Source organism: Triticum dicoccoides, chromosome 7B (assembly GCF_002162155.2).
Source record: "Triticum dicoccoides isolate Atlit2015 ecotype Zavitan chromosome 7B, WEW_v2.0, whole genome shotgun sequence".
Classification (NCBI taxonomy): Eukaryota; Viridiplantae; Streptophyta; class Magnoliopsida; order Poales; family Poaceae; genus Triticum; species Triticum dicoccoides.
Genome location: NC_041393.1, coordinates 191,148,798 through 191,163,390, shown reverse-complemented (window position 1 = coordinate 191,163,390; position 14,593 = coordinate 191,148,798).

The following is a 14,593-nucleotide window of genomic DNA, read 5'->3' as shown; positions in this document are numbered from 1 at the left end:
TCACCATCGAAAACAATTATGAGAGGATGGCATAAGCTAGAGCTATGAATCTTCAAGAGAGCGGACCAAGATTTAGGAGAAATCCTTCTCCGGTCTTCAAAATTCGAGAATGACGACGAGAACACCACCATGAATTGTTGAGATACTCTGGTAGAATGAAAAACAAAGAGGTTGAGCCAACACTGAAAATTAATTTGAAATCGATCTTGGAAAACATCTGACTGACGAGATTCATTCTTACGTCAAACTTCGAAAAGAATTTGGGAATAGCTCCGAGAAAATTAGAAGAGTCAAGTAAGATCCTAGGAAAAGACCTGTGGGTTAGGGCCCACTAAAAATATACATTGTTGAACGATTTTTAAAAGAGAGATTGCACCGGTTGAATTAAATGGCTTAAATGAGATAACAACCTCAAAATAACTTGAACGGATTGAGAATGGAAAACACGAATCTTCTGAGATATCTTCAACACTCTGGATATGGATTGGGAGAGGTGAATAAATAAGAGAGCCTTGGAGAAGAAATTCACATGGAAAGATATGTGAAACAAAACGAAGAGATATGATCAACACCAAAGCTTGAAATTAATCCACCGGAGAAGAAAAGAGGAGAAGAATAATAAACTTGAAGCTCCGTTGGTATCTTCCTGAGAATCACCGGACAAGAACATTGACGGAAAAGAATGGAGAGACTTCCCATCAATAAAAGGATACTTGATTAAGAAATCTGAGTCCTTGAAGAAAAGGGGTGGGAGGGCGGGGAAACAAAGGCAACTTGGGGCAGATGGAATGGATACCGTTGAGAAACTTAGAATTGATCTCGCGGATGTTGAAATGATCAGATCCACTTGAAAAGAAGCACACCGATTGGAAAGAATTGACATGACAATCTCGATGATCGAAAGGATTAGTACTCCCATAGAAATATGAGAACACTGTTTAGAAAAGGTATGGAATCAACACTTGACATTGAAGCAACTCGACTACCACAACTCAAAACAAAACAAAGGATTGGCTTGCATAATAAGCCAGAACAAACATATGATAGACCCCATATCATATCATGCGTCTGTTGGAAAGATATCCTACGAGATACTTGAATTCCCACCTATAAACTCCCAAAACTTTCTGGTTATGCAATCTGGTGTTGGGGATACATGGGAAGCAATATATCTCACCCAAAACTAACAATCCCTACATCCAAGCTGTATCCATCTGTCAACACATAACCAAGAAACCTTCGGAAATCGTGTACCTCAACCTTCGAAAAGCATCTGTTATACTAGCCATGGCAATACTCCCGAAATCCCGCCCCAGTACTGGGTGGCGTCGAGGTTATCTCACCACTAGCTGCATAAAAGAGATTTTCGATGTCGGCGAAAACTCAGGTATTCCATAACTGCAACGATAAAATTGTGATGACAACACCTCAGAGCTCAACTCCCCGGGACACTGCCACAACCCCTAAATGTCAGGAGGCACCAAGAACAATGTTCTCGTCACAAAACTATCGGAATGATTCCAGGATACCCGCGTGATCCTAATTTTTTTTAGTGAAATTTGAGGAGAGGAAAGACAAAACATCTATGTCAGGAGGCCTCACCAGAGAGACGAAGGGACTGAGGAGTAAAAAGAATACCACTCTTCGATATATATCATCCTAAGACTCGAAACATTTTGTTGTAGACTCAACAACGTCAGCGATTCGATCAAGCAGGGGGCTCCTAAGTCGGGGATGGCTCTGATTACCAACTTGTAACGCCCACGATGCGGCTATATCTCCCACTTGTCGAGGCATGACTTAGAGGCATACACGCATTGTGGTTTTGTCGCAAGAAGGGTCATCTTCACACAATCCCATGTAATGAACAAGAAAGGGATAAATAGAGTTGGCTTACAATCGCCACTTCACACAAAGATCATATAATTCATACATCATTCAGGGTACACACATAGTCCGACTATAGACAAATCCAAAAGAAAAGAAGATAACCCCAAATGCTAGATACCCGATCGTGCCAACTGGGCTCCACTACTGATCATCAGGAAACGAAACATAGTAACGACCAAGGTCCTCGTCGAACTCCCACTTGAGTTCGGTAACATCGCCTGCACTGGTATCATCGGCACCTGCAACTGTTTTGGTAGTATTTGTGAGTCACGAGGACTCAGCAATCTCAAAACCCGCAAGATCAAGACTATTTAAGCTTATAGGTAGGATAAGGTGATGAGGTGGAGTTGTAGCAAGCGCTAAGAAAATATGGTGGCTAACATACGAGTACAAGAGTAAGACGAGAAACTACGCAATGGTCGTGAAGCTAGAAGTGATCAAGAAGTGATCCTGAAACTACTTACGTTCAATCATAACCCAAACCGTGTGCACTTCCCGGACTCCGCCGAGAAGAGACCATCACGGCTACACACGCGGTTGGTGCATTTTAATTAAGTCAAGTGTCAAGTTCTCTACAACCAGATATTAACAAATTCCCATATGCCACATAACCGCGGGCACGGCTCTCAAAAGTTTATACCCTCCAGGGGTGTCCCAACTTAGCCCATCACAAGCTCTCATGATCAACGAAGGATATTCCTTCTCCCGAAAAGACCCGATCAGTCTCGGAATCCCGGTTACAAGACATTTCTACAATGGTAAAACAAGACCAGCAAGACCGCTCGACTGTGCCGACAAATCCCGATAGGAGCTGCATATATCTCGTTCTCAGGGCACACCGGATGAGACATCCTACGAGTAAAACCAACCCTCAAGTTTCCCCGAGGTGGCTCCGCAGTCTACCCGGTTCGGACCAACACTTAGAGAAGCACTGGCCGGGGGGGTTAAAATAAAGATGACCCTCAAGCTCTCGAAAACCCAAGGGAAAGTTATAGGTTGTTAGGCAAATGTAAAACCAAGGTTGGGCCTTGCTAGAGGAGTTTTATTCAAAGCAAACTGTCAAGGGTTCCCATAAACCCGACCGCGTAAGGAATGCAAAATCATGGAACATAACACCGGTATGACGGAAACTAAGGCGACAAGAGTGGAACAAAACACCAGGCATAAGGCCGACCCTTCCACCCTTTACCAAGTATATAGATGCATTAATTAAAATAAGAGATATTGTGATATCCCAACATAATCATGTTCCAACATGGAGGAATCTTCAACTTCACCTGCAACTAACAACACTATAAGAGGGGCTGAGCAAAAGCGGTAACATAGCCAAACTACTGCTTGCTAGGAAGGTGGGTTAGAGGCTTGACATGGCAATATGGGAGGCATGGTAAACAATAGGTAGCAGAGCATAGCGACAAAATGAAGCAACTAGCAAGCAAAGATAGAAGTGATATCGAGGGTAATGGTCATCTTGCCTAAAATTCTGCTAGGAAGAAGAACGAGTCCATGAAGTAGACAAACAGACGTAGTCGAAAGAATCCTCACAACTCTGGAACGAAACCGAAGCTAACGAGAGAAGCAAACCGGAAAGAAGCAAACAACATGGTAAACAACCATCACTTAAACATGGAACGATGCACAACCAAGTAAGATGCATGTCCGGTTTAATGAGGCATGGCATGGCAAAGTGTACAGACAATACTACAAATTAAGTGGAGCTCAATATGCAACAAGTTGCATATTGACGAAACACCACATTCGAGTATTTATTTCGCTCTTGTTTAGGTACACAACAATACTAAATGTTATTAAACATGGCAAGAGGTGAAACATACGAAAACTCCCTATCTAGGCAAGTTTAAATGAGGCCGGAACAACAAACAACAATTCCAGAAAATCCTCATGTCCATATTTCGAATTGGGTATTGTTCTGCCCTAAAGCATATTTTGGAGTTGTTCAACATGAAAAGTAAGTGCACCATGTTAATCTATGCATTATTCCACCCCATTTACATATAAAGTTTATTAAATTCGGAGCTACGGTTAATTAGTTATGAAATAAATCATTTTAACATGGCATTTATGCAAAATTAAACAAACAACAAGTTTAAACATTTTAAACATGGATGACAGTTCTAAATTATTAAACTAGATAAATTCTAGGCATTTTACATGTATGAAGTTCAAGGTTTTTTTTTGTAAAACTGTATTTCCTGGATAATAGTCAAAATCGCAGAGCCTAAAAAACATAGACTTTGGGCCGAATCTGGATAGGAAGCCCAATAGACCGGGGGCTGCTCACCAGGCCACTTGGGCCGGTTCGGGACTGTTGCTGCTGCTTGTGAGGTGCTCGGGGGAAGCCCGTCAGGCACGAGCAGGAGGGAGGATCAAGCGGAGCTCGGGGATGAGGGAGATCGAGCGCCGCTGCAGGTTGGTTCGATTTCGGTGTGGATTGGCCGGCGTTGGAAATTAGGAGGGAGGGGACTGGCTGCTGGCGGTTGTGAGAGACGTGGAGGCTGGTCGGCTGGCTTGGATCTGAGGGAGAAGATAGTTGGCTGGTTGGTGAAGACGAGGAGATCAGCTGAGTGAGATCCCGATGGGACTAGGAGGTGGCGGCGGGATGGATGGAATGGACGGGACAACCTAGTGGTCTAGGGTTGTCTGCTATATATAACAAGTGGATTTTTGGTTAGGGGCTATAATAACCCTCTGATTTAGATCATACGGTCGAGATAATTAGGTTGGGGAAGTCCAACAAATAAACACAGATGTAATAGGGATGTTTGGGATGATCCAAATCCAACGGTCACGACTGAGCAGCTCAGGTTCGGGTAAGTTTCGGACACGCACACGATGTGGGTCTGAGAGAGCTCAACAAGGACAAGGGGCCTGACAAAATGACAATGGAGGCAAAGAGAGAAGGGGCAGCTGCGAACGGCTACGAGTTTTATGAAAACATGCGGATGGAATGCGGATGATGCGATGAGATGAGATGCATGACATGAACAAAATGCAAAATGAAAGACAAAAACCCAACCGCGGAGGAAATAACACAACACATAGCCAGAAATGGCAAGAGTTAGAGTTACAATTATGGAAAGTTACATCTGGGGCGTTACAACACTCCACCACTACAAGAGGATCTCATCCCGAGATCTAGGATGGCACCGGAGAGAAACGAAAAAGGAAGAGAAGAGGTAAAACTAAGTTGCTTATTCGACCAATGAGTGAAACAAAAGAACCTTGAGAGGTTGAAAAGTTGAAAGGAAGAACATAACAGAGTTTAACACAATTGAGAGCACTACGGTAGAAAATAGAAACAAGGAACACCATTTGAACCTTGGAGGTTGGAAAGCTATGAATGACGAGTACAATGGAAAAGAAGGAATTGGAACCACTCTGGTTGAAACGAGATAAACAAGGAACAAGGAAGAACAAATTCGGACAACACTCCGGTTGGAAAGAAATGCAAGGCTTGATAAGATGAAAAGAACTTGAGCAGAGGACATAACACTCCTGTTAAACGGATAAGCAAGGAAAAGAACATGATATTTACAAAATGAGATGATGGGTCGAAGAGAGTAACATCACAATGCCTTCGGAAGAAAGAATAGAAGATAGATCATTGGAATAACAGAATGGAGAAGAAAATGCCAACTTCTGCCACAAATGGGCTTGGAAAGCACCCTTCCAAGAAGATTATAACGGAGTTGATGGAAAACCAACAACAAAACGAATAAGCTTGTAGTGGGCTTATGGAAAACTTCTCAAAATTGAGGCGAAATTCTGCCACTACGGAAACAAATAATATAATTGATAGCACCAATGAGATGAAAAACTTCTCCCACCAAGATGATAGAGAGATAACTTGGATCATTGTAAGCACCACAATATCAACATTCCTTAGGGAAGGCTTTAGGTGAAATATGACACAAGATAACTCCAACGAAGAGATTAATGGATTTAAATATCTCATTCTTAACAACTTGTGAACCTTGAAACACGAAGGAAAATTGTCAAGAATGACATAACACCACCTCAAAAGATAAGGTTGACAGAATTGCAGTTCGGAATGCATGATGAAGAATGCTTGATCTACTCCAACAAGAATCTGGAAGAACACTTTGAGAATGAATTAAATCCTTGATGAACCACCATATAGAGCCTCCATGAAGAACTCTGTTAATAAAAGGATGGTAAAAAGAAAGATAAGTTGAAAACACAAGGTGAAGCCTTGCGATGATTTAGAAGAAGCTTCACGACAAGATAAAGCAGAAAACTTTGAATTTCAGAAAAGAAAAGATGAAGCATCTCGAACCAAGAAAAATGACATGATGAACAACTCTGGAAAGAAGAAACTAGATCACTTGGATGAAACAATAATAAGAATTACGTTATGCGTATCCTTCACCAATTTAAATTGATGACAAGCAACGGATTTGGCATACTACTTATTCTTCTTGAGGGATTAAGGATAGCCATAGTGCAAACTTGGGAAAAACTTGAACAAACCACCGGTAGGTTTCGGAAAGAACGAGTTAATTGATACGATAACCACGAAAGAGGAATGTTGAAAGAATCACTGTAAGAATTGAAAATGAAAGTAGCAAAGGCACAATTCACCGAGAAGAATTGGAAAACGAATGAAGATACTTGAGGGGATTGAGATACAAGAGTACGAAGAGATCATGAGCTGACTAGGATGCACCGGTAAGATTTGGAGAACGAGAGCTGAAAACTGAGAATGAATAATATTTAGAAATGATGGCCTTCAGGTGATCGAGAAAGGAAAGAAACTCCTGAAATGCGTCGGATGGGTGAAAGGAATTCTCCCATCAAAAACAATTAAGAGAGGATGGCATAAGCTAGAACTATCAATCTTCAAGAGAGCAGACCAAGATTTAGGAGAAATCCTTCTTCGGTCTTCAAAATTTGAGAATGACGACGAGAAACACCAGCATGAGTTGTTGAGATACTCCGGTAGAATGAAAAACAAAGAGGGTGAGCCAACACTGAAAAATAATTTGAAATCGATCTTGGAAAACATCTGACTGACGAGATTCATTCTTACGTCAAACTTCGAAAAGAATTTTGGAATAGCTCTGGGAAAATTAGAAGAGTCAGGTAAGATCCTGGGAAAAGACATATGGGTTAGGGCCCACTAAAAAGATACATCGTTGAACGATTTTTAAAAGAGAGATTGCACCGGTTGAATTAAATGGCTTAAATGAGATAACAACCTCAAAATAACTTGAACGGATTGAGAATGGAAAACACGAATCTTCCGAGATATCTTCAACACTCCGGATATGAATTGGGAGAGGTGAATAAATAAGGGAGCCTTGGAGAAGAAATTCACATGGAAAGATATGTGAAACAAAAGGAAGAGATATGATCAACACCGAAGCTAGAAATTAATCCATCGGAGAAGAAAAGAGACGAAGAATAATAAACTTGAAGCTCCGTTAGTATCTTTCTGAGAATCACCGGACAAGAACATTGACGAAAAAGAATGGAGAGACTTCCCATCAATAAAAGGATACTTGATTAAGAAATCCGAGTCCTTGGAGAAAAGGGGTGGGAGGGCGGGAAAACAAAGGCAACTTGGGGCAGATGGAATGGATACCGTTGAGAAACTTAGAATTGATCTCGCGGATGTTGAAATGATCGGATCCACTTGAAAAGAAGCACACCGGTTGGGAAGAATTGACATGACAATCTCGATGATCGAAAGGATTAGTACTCCCATAGAAATATGAGAACACTGTTTAGAAAAGGCATGGAATCAACACTTGACATGGAAGCAACTCGACAACCACAACTCAAAACAAAACAAAGGATAGGCTTGCAGAATAAGCCAGAACAAACATATGATAGACCCCATATCGTATCATGTGTTTGTTGGAAAGATATCCTATGAGATACTTGAATTCCCACCTATAAACTCCCAAAACTTTCTGGCTACACACGCGGTTGGTGCGTTTTAATTAAGTCAAGTGTTAAGTTCTCTACAACCGGATATTAACAAATTCCCATATGCCACATAACCGCGGGCATGGCTCTCAAAAGTTTATACCCTCCAGGGGTGTCCCAACTTAGCCCATCACAAGCTCTCACGATCAACGAAGGATATTTCTTCTCCCGAAAAGACCCGATCAGTCTCGGAGTCCCGGTTACAAGACATTTCGACAATGGTAAAATAAGACCAGCAAGAATGCCCAACTGTACCGACAAATCCCGATAGGAGCTGCATATATCTCGTTCTCAGGGCACACCGGATGAGACATCCTACGAGTAAAACCAACCCTCAAGTTTCCCCGAGGTGGCCCCGCAGTCTACCCGGTTTGGACCAACACTTAGAGAGGCACTGGCCCGGCGGGGTTAAAATAAAGATGACCCTCGGGCTCGCGAAAACCCAAGGGAAAGTTATAGGTTGTTAGGCAAATGTAAAACCAAGGTTGGGCCTTGCTGGAGGAGTTTTATTCAAAGCGAATTTTCAAGGGGTTCCCATAAACGAAGGCGGCAAGAGTGGAACAAAACACCAGGCATAAGGCCTAGCCTTCCACCCTTTACCAAGTATATAGATGCATTAATTAAAATGAGAGATATTGTGATATACCAACATAATCATGTTCCAACATGGAGCAATCTTCAACTTCACCTGCAACTAACAACACTATAAGAGGGGCTGAGCGAAAGCGGTAACATAGCCAAACAACAGTTTGCTAGGAAGGTGGGTTAGAGGCTTGACATGTCAATATGGGAGGCATGGTAAACAAGTGATAGGTAGCGCAACATAGCGACAGAACGAAGCAACTAGCAAGCAAAGATAGAAGTGATATCGAGGGTAATGGTCATCTTGCCTGAAATTCTGCTAGGAAGAAGAATGAGTCCATGAAGAAGACAAACGGACGTAGTCGAACGAATCCTCACAACTCCGGAATGATATCGAAGCTAACGAGAGAAGCAAACCGGCAAGAGTCAAACAACATGGTAAACAACCATCACATAAACATGGTACGATGCACAACCAAGTAAGATGCATGTCCGGTTTAATGAGGCATGGCATGGCAAAGTGCACAAACAATACTACAAATTAAGTGGAGCTCAATATGCAACGAGTTGCATATTGACGAAACACCACATTCAAGTATTTAGTTTGCTCTCATTTAGGTAAACAACAATATTAAATGTTATTAAACAAGGCAAGAGGTGAAACATATGAAAACTACCTATCTAGGCAAGTTTAAATGAGGCCGGAACAACAAACAACTATTCCGAAAAATCCTCATGTCCAGATTTCGAATTGTGTACTGTTCTGCCCTAAACCATATTTTGGAGTTATTCAACATGAAAAGTAAGTGCACGATGTTAATCTATGCATTATTCCACCCCATTTACATATAAAGTTTAGTAAATTCGGAGCTACGGTTAATTAGTTATGAAATAAATCATTTTAACATGGCATTTATGCAAAATTAAACAAACAACAAGTTTAAACATTTTAAACATGGATGAAGGTTGTAAATTATTAAACTAGATGAAATTCTAGGCATTTTACATGTATGAAGTTCAAGGGTTTTTCTGTAAAATTGTAATTCCTGGATAATAGTCAAAATCGGAGAGCCTAAAAAACATAGACTCTGGGCCGAATCTGGACAGGAAGCCCAATAGAGGAAAAAGGCCGGGGGCTGCTCACCAGGCCACTTGGGCCAGTTCGGGACTGTTGTTGCTGCTTGTGAGGTGCTTGGGGCAAGCCCCTCGGGCACGAGTAGGAGGGAGGATCAAGCGGAGCTCGGGGATGAGGGAGATCGAGCGCTGCTACAGGTTGCTTCGATTTTGGTGGGGATTGGCCGGCGCTGAAAATTAGGAGGGAGGGGACTGGCTACTGGAGGTTACGGGAGACATAGAGGCTGGTCGGCTGGCTTGGATCTGAGGGAGAAGGTAGTTGGCTGGTCGGTGAAGACGAGGAGATCAGTTGGGTGAGATCCCGATGGGACTAGGAGGTGGCGGCAGGATGGATGGAATGGACGGGACAACCTAGTGGTCTAGGGTTGCCTGCTATATATAGCAAGTGAATTTTTGGTTAGGGGCTAGAATAACCCTCCGATTTAGATCGGACGGTCGAAATAATTAGGTTGGGGAAGTCCAACAAATAAACGCATATGTAATAGGGATGTTTGGGGATGATCCGAATCCAACGGTCACGACTGAGTAGCTCGGGTTCGGGTAAGTTTTAGACACGCACACGAGGGGGGTCTGAGAGAGGTCAACAAGGACAAGGGGCCTGACAAAATGACAATGGAGGCAAAGAGAGAAGGGGCAACTGCGAACGGCTACGAGTTTTATGAAAACATGCGGATGCAATGCAGATGATGCGATGAGATGAGATGCATGACATGAACAAAATGCAAAACGAAAGACAAAAACCCAACCACGAAGGAAATAACACAACACATAGCCGGAAATGGCAAGAGTTAGAGTTACAATTATGGAAAGTTACATCCGGGGCGTTACATTCTCTTTGTAGCATAATGATCTGTCTGCCTCCAAAGTCTAAGAGCAGCATCTTTCCTTATCTTCATGTTCTCAGCAACAGGATGAGTGTCATCATGATCAGGTATCTTGGGCTTGAGCTTTCTAAGCACTTGGCCTCATCATCTTCTTCAATTTCAGGCATTGAGGTCTTGTTCTTCTCTATAGCAGGGATGTTCCTTGTACTTATCTTTGGTGCTGAGGGTTTTGATGCTTGAGCAGCTGGCTTGGGGGTAGTCTTGGGCTTGGATGGGGCAGCCCCTGACTTGATTGCACCACCCATAAGTTTCTGAGACTTTGGTGGAGGTGCAACAACTTCCTCTTCTTCCTCATCTTCATCCTCATCCTCAGCTGGGTCTTTCATCATTGAGGATGTTCCAATCACTCTGGCAATGGTCTTCTTTACCCTTTCATTTATCTTCTTGCCTCCAGCAGCATCTTATTCTCTTGGTTTGGTGGTTTTAAGAGTGGAGGCTCTGGCTTTGGATATGAGCTTCCTCTGATCTGGAGTTTTCTTCTTCATGCCTGGCTTGATGCCAGCAACAGCAGTAATTTGCTCTTTCTTGATCAACTTCTTCTTGGAAGTGACCTCTTCATCAACTACAAAATCTTCATCCTTAGAATCTGAATTTCTCTTCCTCCTTATTCTTGTTGCTGCCTTGGGCAGATTTCTTGGGGTGCTTCTGCTACCCTCATCATAACTGCTATTGGAGGGACTAGTGCCCTCACTGAGATTTTGGTGCTCCTCAGATTTGTTCTGGCTGTCACTCTGGTCTGACATCTGTTGACACTGAAAGCTGACCTAGTGAATAGATAGGTTGAGTATCACAAAGCTCATCCATTTTTGCAAAAAAAATGAGTCAAAAACTTAGTTTTAGTTTTCTACAGAAAGCATTTCGGAGCTACCGATATTACAAACTCGGTGACACCGAAGCAACTTTAGAGTCAAAACTGGTGAAATCGGTCAGACCGAGTCACAGTTCGGTGACTCCGAGATGCTAGGGTTTCATAGAGAAAGTAAATTCGGTCGGTCTGAGATGAGTTCAGTGGAAACCTAAACCTAAATTTTTGCATCAAATCTAATCTAACGGAGTTTTGCAGTGGATAGAGTCATTTCAATCATGGCATGAATATAGGCATTGATGTTTGTGCTAAGAATCGGAGTTGGGAAAGCACAAAGGGTCGAGTTCATACCCTAGCTTGGTGATGAACCCACTACGACGACAACAGCGGTGAAGATTTGCATTGACAGTGGCGAACACCAGCGGCAGGAGGTCGCGGGCGACGAGGAGACGATCCTGAGACCACGAGTCGGCAGAGCTGGACAGGCGCGGGCGAATGGTTTCGGAGAAATTTCCAAATTTTCAACCCGGGCATATATATATCCAGACACTATCGGTGTGACCGAGTGGAACGACTCGGTGGCACCGAGATGCAGAATCGCAAGCGGTTGCTGCAACTTGGTGTGACCGAACTATTCTAATCGGTTGCACCGAGATCAAAAACCTATATCAACTTAATGAACTTGGTATGACCGAATGGGATGAATCGGTCAAACCAAAATGCACTAAGAGGTTTTTGGAAGTTTAAGCCCTTGATGGATCAGTGACTCCGAGTGCTCGTCACCTGGAGGGTCTGAATTCAACTTGTTCAAACTTTGTGATGTAACGTGAATAGAGTTTGAGACGAGAAAAGTATAGATAGCTAGAGGGAGTTCTTAGGCATTCTTGTCCATCCATTTGGCCAAAAGAAAAGCCAAACAAACAAAGCTACAAATGAATGTACTCGAATGAGAAAAATATGCAACCAACATGCTCACACAATAAGATAGCAAATGAAATATGTGGCAAAGCATGCACAAACACTCTAGCATCTATCAAGCAATTTGTCGATGACCAGGTCATCTATATATGAGTATATTGACTTAGGAGTCAAATGAGAACATTTGATCATAGTCATACTCATCGTTTAAGCACAAGTGGGGTTAGCACTTTTACATAAAGCATTGTTGTGCTCACACCATTAGAGTTGCTTTAGCTCAATTCTTAGAGCAAAGCTCCCCCTAGATGTGATATCCCCCCTAAGAGGGATGAACTAACCTTGGGTTTTGTGGATGATGACTTCATGTAGGTGTTGAAGATGTAGATGCTCAATGTTGATGTAGATCATTTGGAGCAATCCATTGGAGTGAGTTGCACTTTCAATACCTACACGGGTTAGTCCCACAAGGAACATACAAGGATATCCATAGACATAGAGTGAAGTTCACACATGATGTTGTCCATGAAAGCATTAGATTACCTTGTCCCTTGACTTACCAACAAGAGGGTTTGTGACTCCTTGAACTCGTGCAAGATATGAAAGTTGATTGCACTTGTCCTCGCCAAATGAATACGAGTGAACTATGTTGGCGGAGTCACCCTCAAGAACTCTCTAGTTCTTCTTCTTCGGGATCCACATCATCTTGATGGGAATCCTTGGAGTTGTAGTCCTACTTGATGAAGTAGAACTTGACGTAGTCTTGAACCCACTTGACCAAGGCCTTTGGAGCTTCTTTAAATGCATCAATCTCTTCTTTAAGTTTGTCCTTGCCTTTTAGCTTGTGGTCTTGTGGTGGAAGATCATCTTGATCTTGTGTTCCTTTGAAAGAAGTGGGATCATACTTCTCTTCTCGAGGAACGAACTTCGTCTTAGGGTATTGATCTTCTTCCCACTCAACTCCATTGGTATTGAACTTGCGTTCAAAACCAACACCTTGATTCTTCCGATGCCTTCCTTGCTTGCATACAATTTCCTCAAATTGCTTACTCCCGGCAAGGCTCTTGTAAACACCTTTCTCTATAACTCCCTTAAATAATCTATTTTCTTGCTCAAGTGTAACTTGGCTAAGAGAATCATTAGTGGAATCAAGAGAACTACTAGAAGCAACATCATTGGATTTAACATGATTATTGTTACTACTAGAAGAAGAATCTCTCTTACTCTTTTTGCTAGATTTTACTTGTGGCATGTAAGTAGACAAGAGTAAATGCTTGGCGATGTAAGAAGAACTTTTCTTATGAAGATCATCATTGATTGATTTTAAGAACCCATGCTCTTGCTCTAGATTGAGCTTTTCAAAGCGTAGCTTCTCATGAGTCTTTAAAAGCTCTCGATGATCTTCTAAGGTAGTTTCATGAGCTAACTTAAGAGTGTTTAGTTCTTTAGTTAGACGCTCAATATCCTTCTTATCATCGTCATTAGTTTTATCTTGGTTAGCATGATTAATAGCAAGTTTCTCATAGTTCTCATCACTAGTGTTGTCAACAAGTAAATCATCATCACCTAGCAATCACTATTGAAATCAACATACTCGGGGTGTGATACCTTTGTACCTTTAGCCATGAAGCATCTTCCAATCCCTTCATTTGGTGAATCAAATATGTCGTAGGAGTTGGATGACACAAGTGCGAGATCGGCAACACCTTCATCTTGAGTATATTCAGAGTCGGAGTGATCGCTTCTCTTGGAGTGGTTGTCGGAGTCGGAACCAGATACCCATTCACCAACATGAGCTTGATGTCTTCGTCTTGTGTAGCTCTTTGATGTCTTCGTCTTGTGTAGCTCTTTGATGACTTGTACTTCCTTTCCGAATCCTTGCTTCTGCAAGAGGATCTTCGTTCATAACGATCATCTCTACTCCTTCTTTCTCTTGATCGTGATTATTCTCTTTTGCTTCTTCTTTCAGGTGAGTCTTCTCTTCTTTTGTAGGGAGCCATACACTCAATTGAGTAGTGTCCGGGTCTTCTACAATTGTAGCAATTGCAATCACGACTAGAAGATCTTTTGTCATTGTAGGACCTTGACTTGGAACCTCTCTCTTTGCTTCTACTCTTATAGAACTTGTTGAAGTTCTTCACCATTAGGCTCAATTCTTCATTGAAGACTTGTTTCTCACTTGATGATGTAGGTGAAGGAAATATGCCCTAGAGGCAATACTAAAGTTATTGTTTATTTCCTTATTTCATGATAAATGTTTATTATTCATGCTAGAATTGTATTAACCGGAAACTTAGTACATGTGCGAATACATAGACAAAACATAGTGTCCCTAGTATGCCTCTACTTGACTAGCTCGTTAATCAAAGATGGTTATGTTTCCTAACCATAGACATGTGTTGTCATTTGA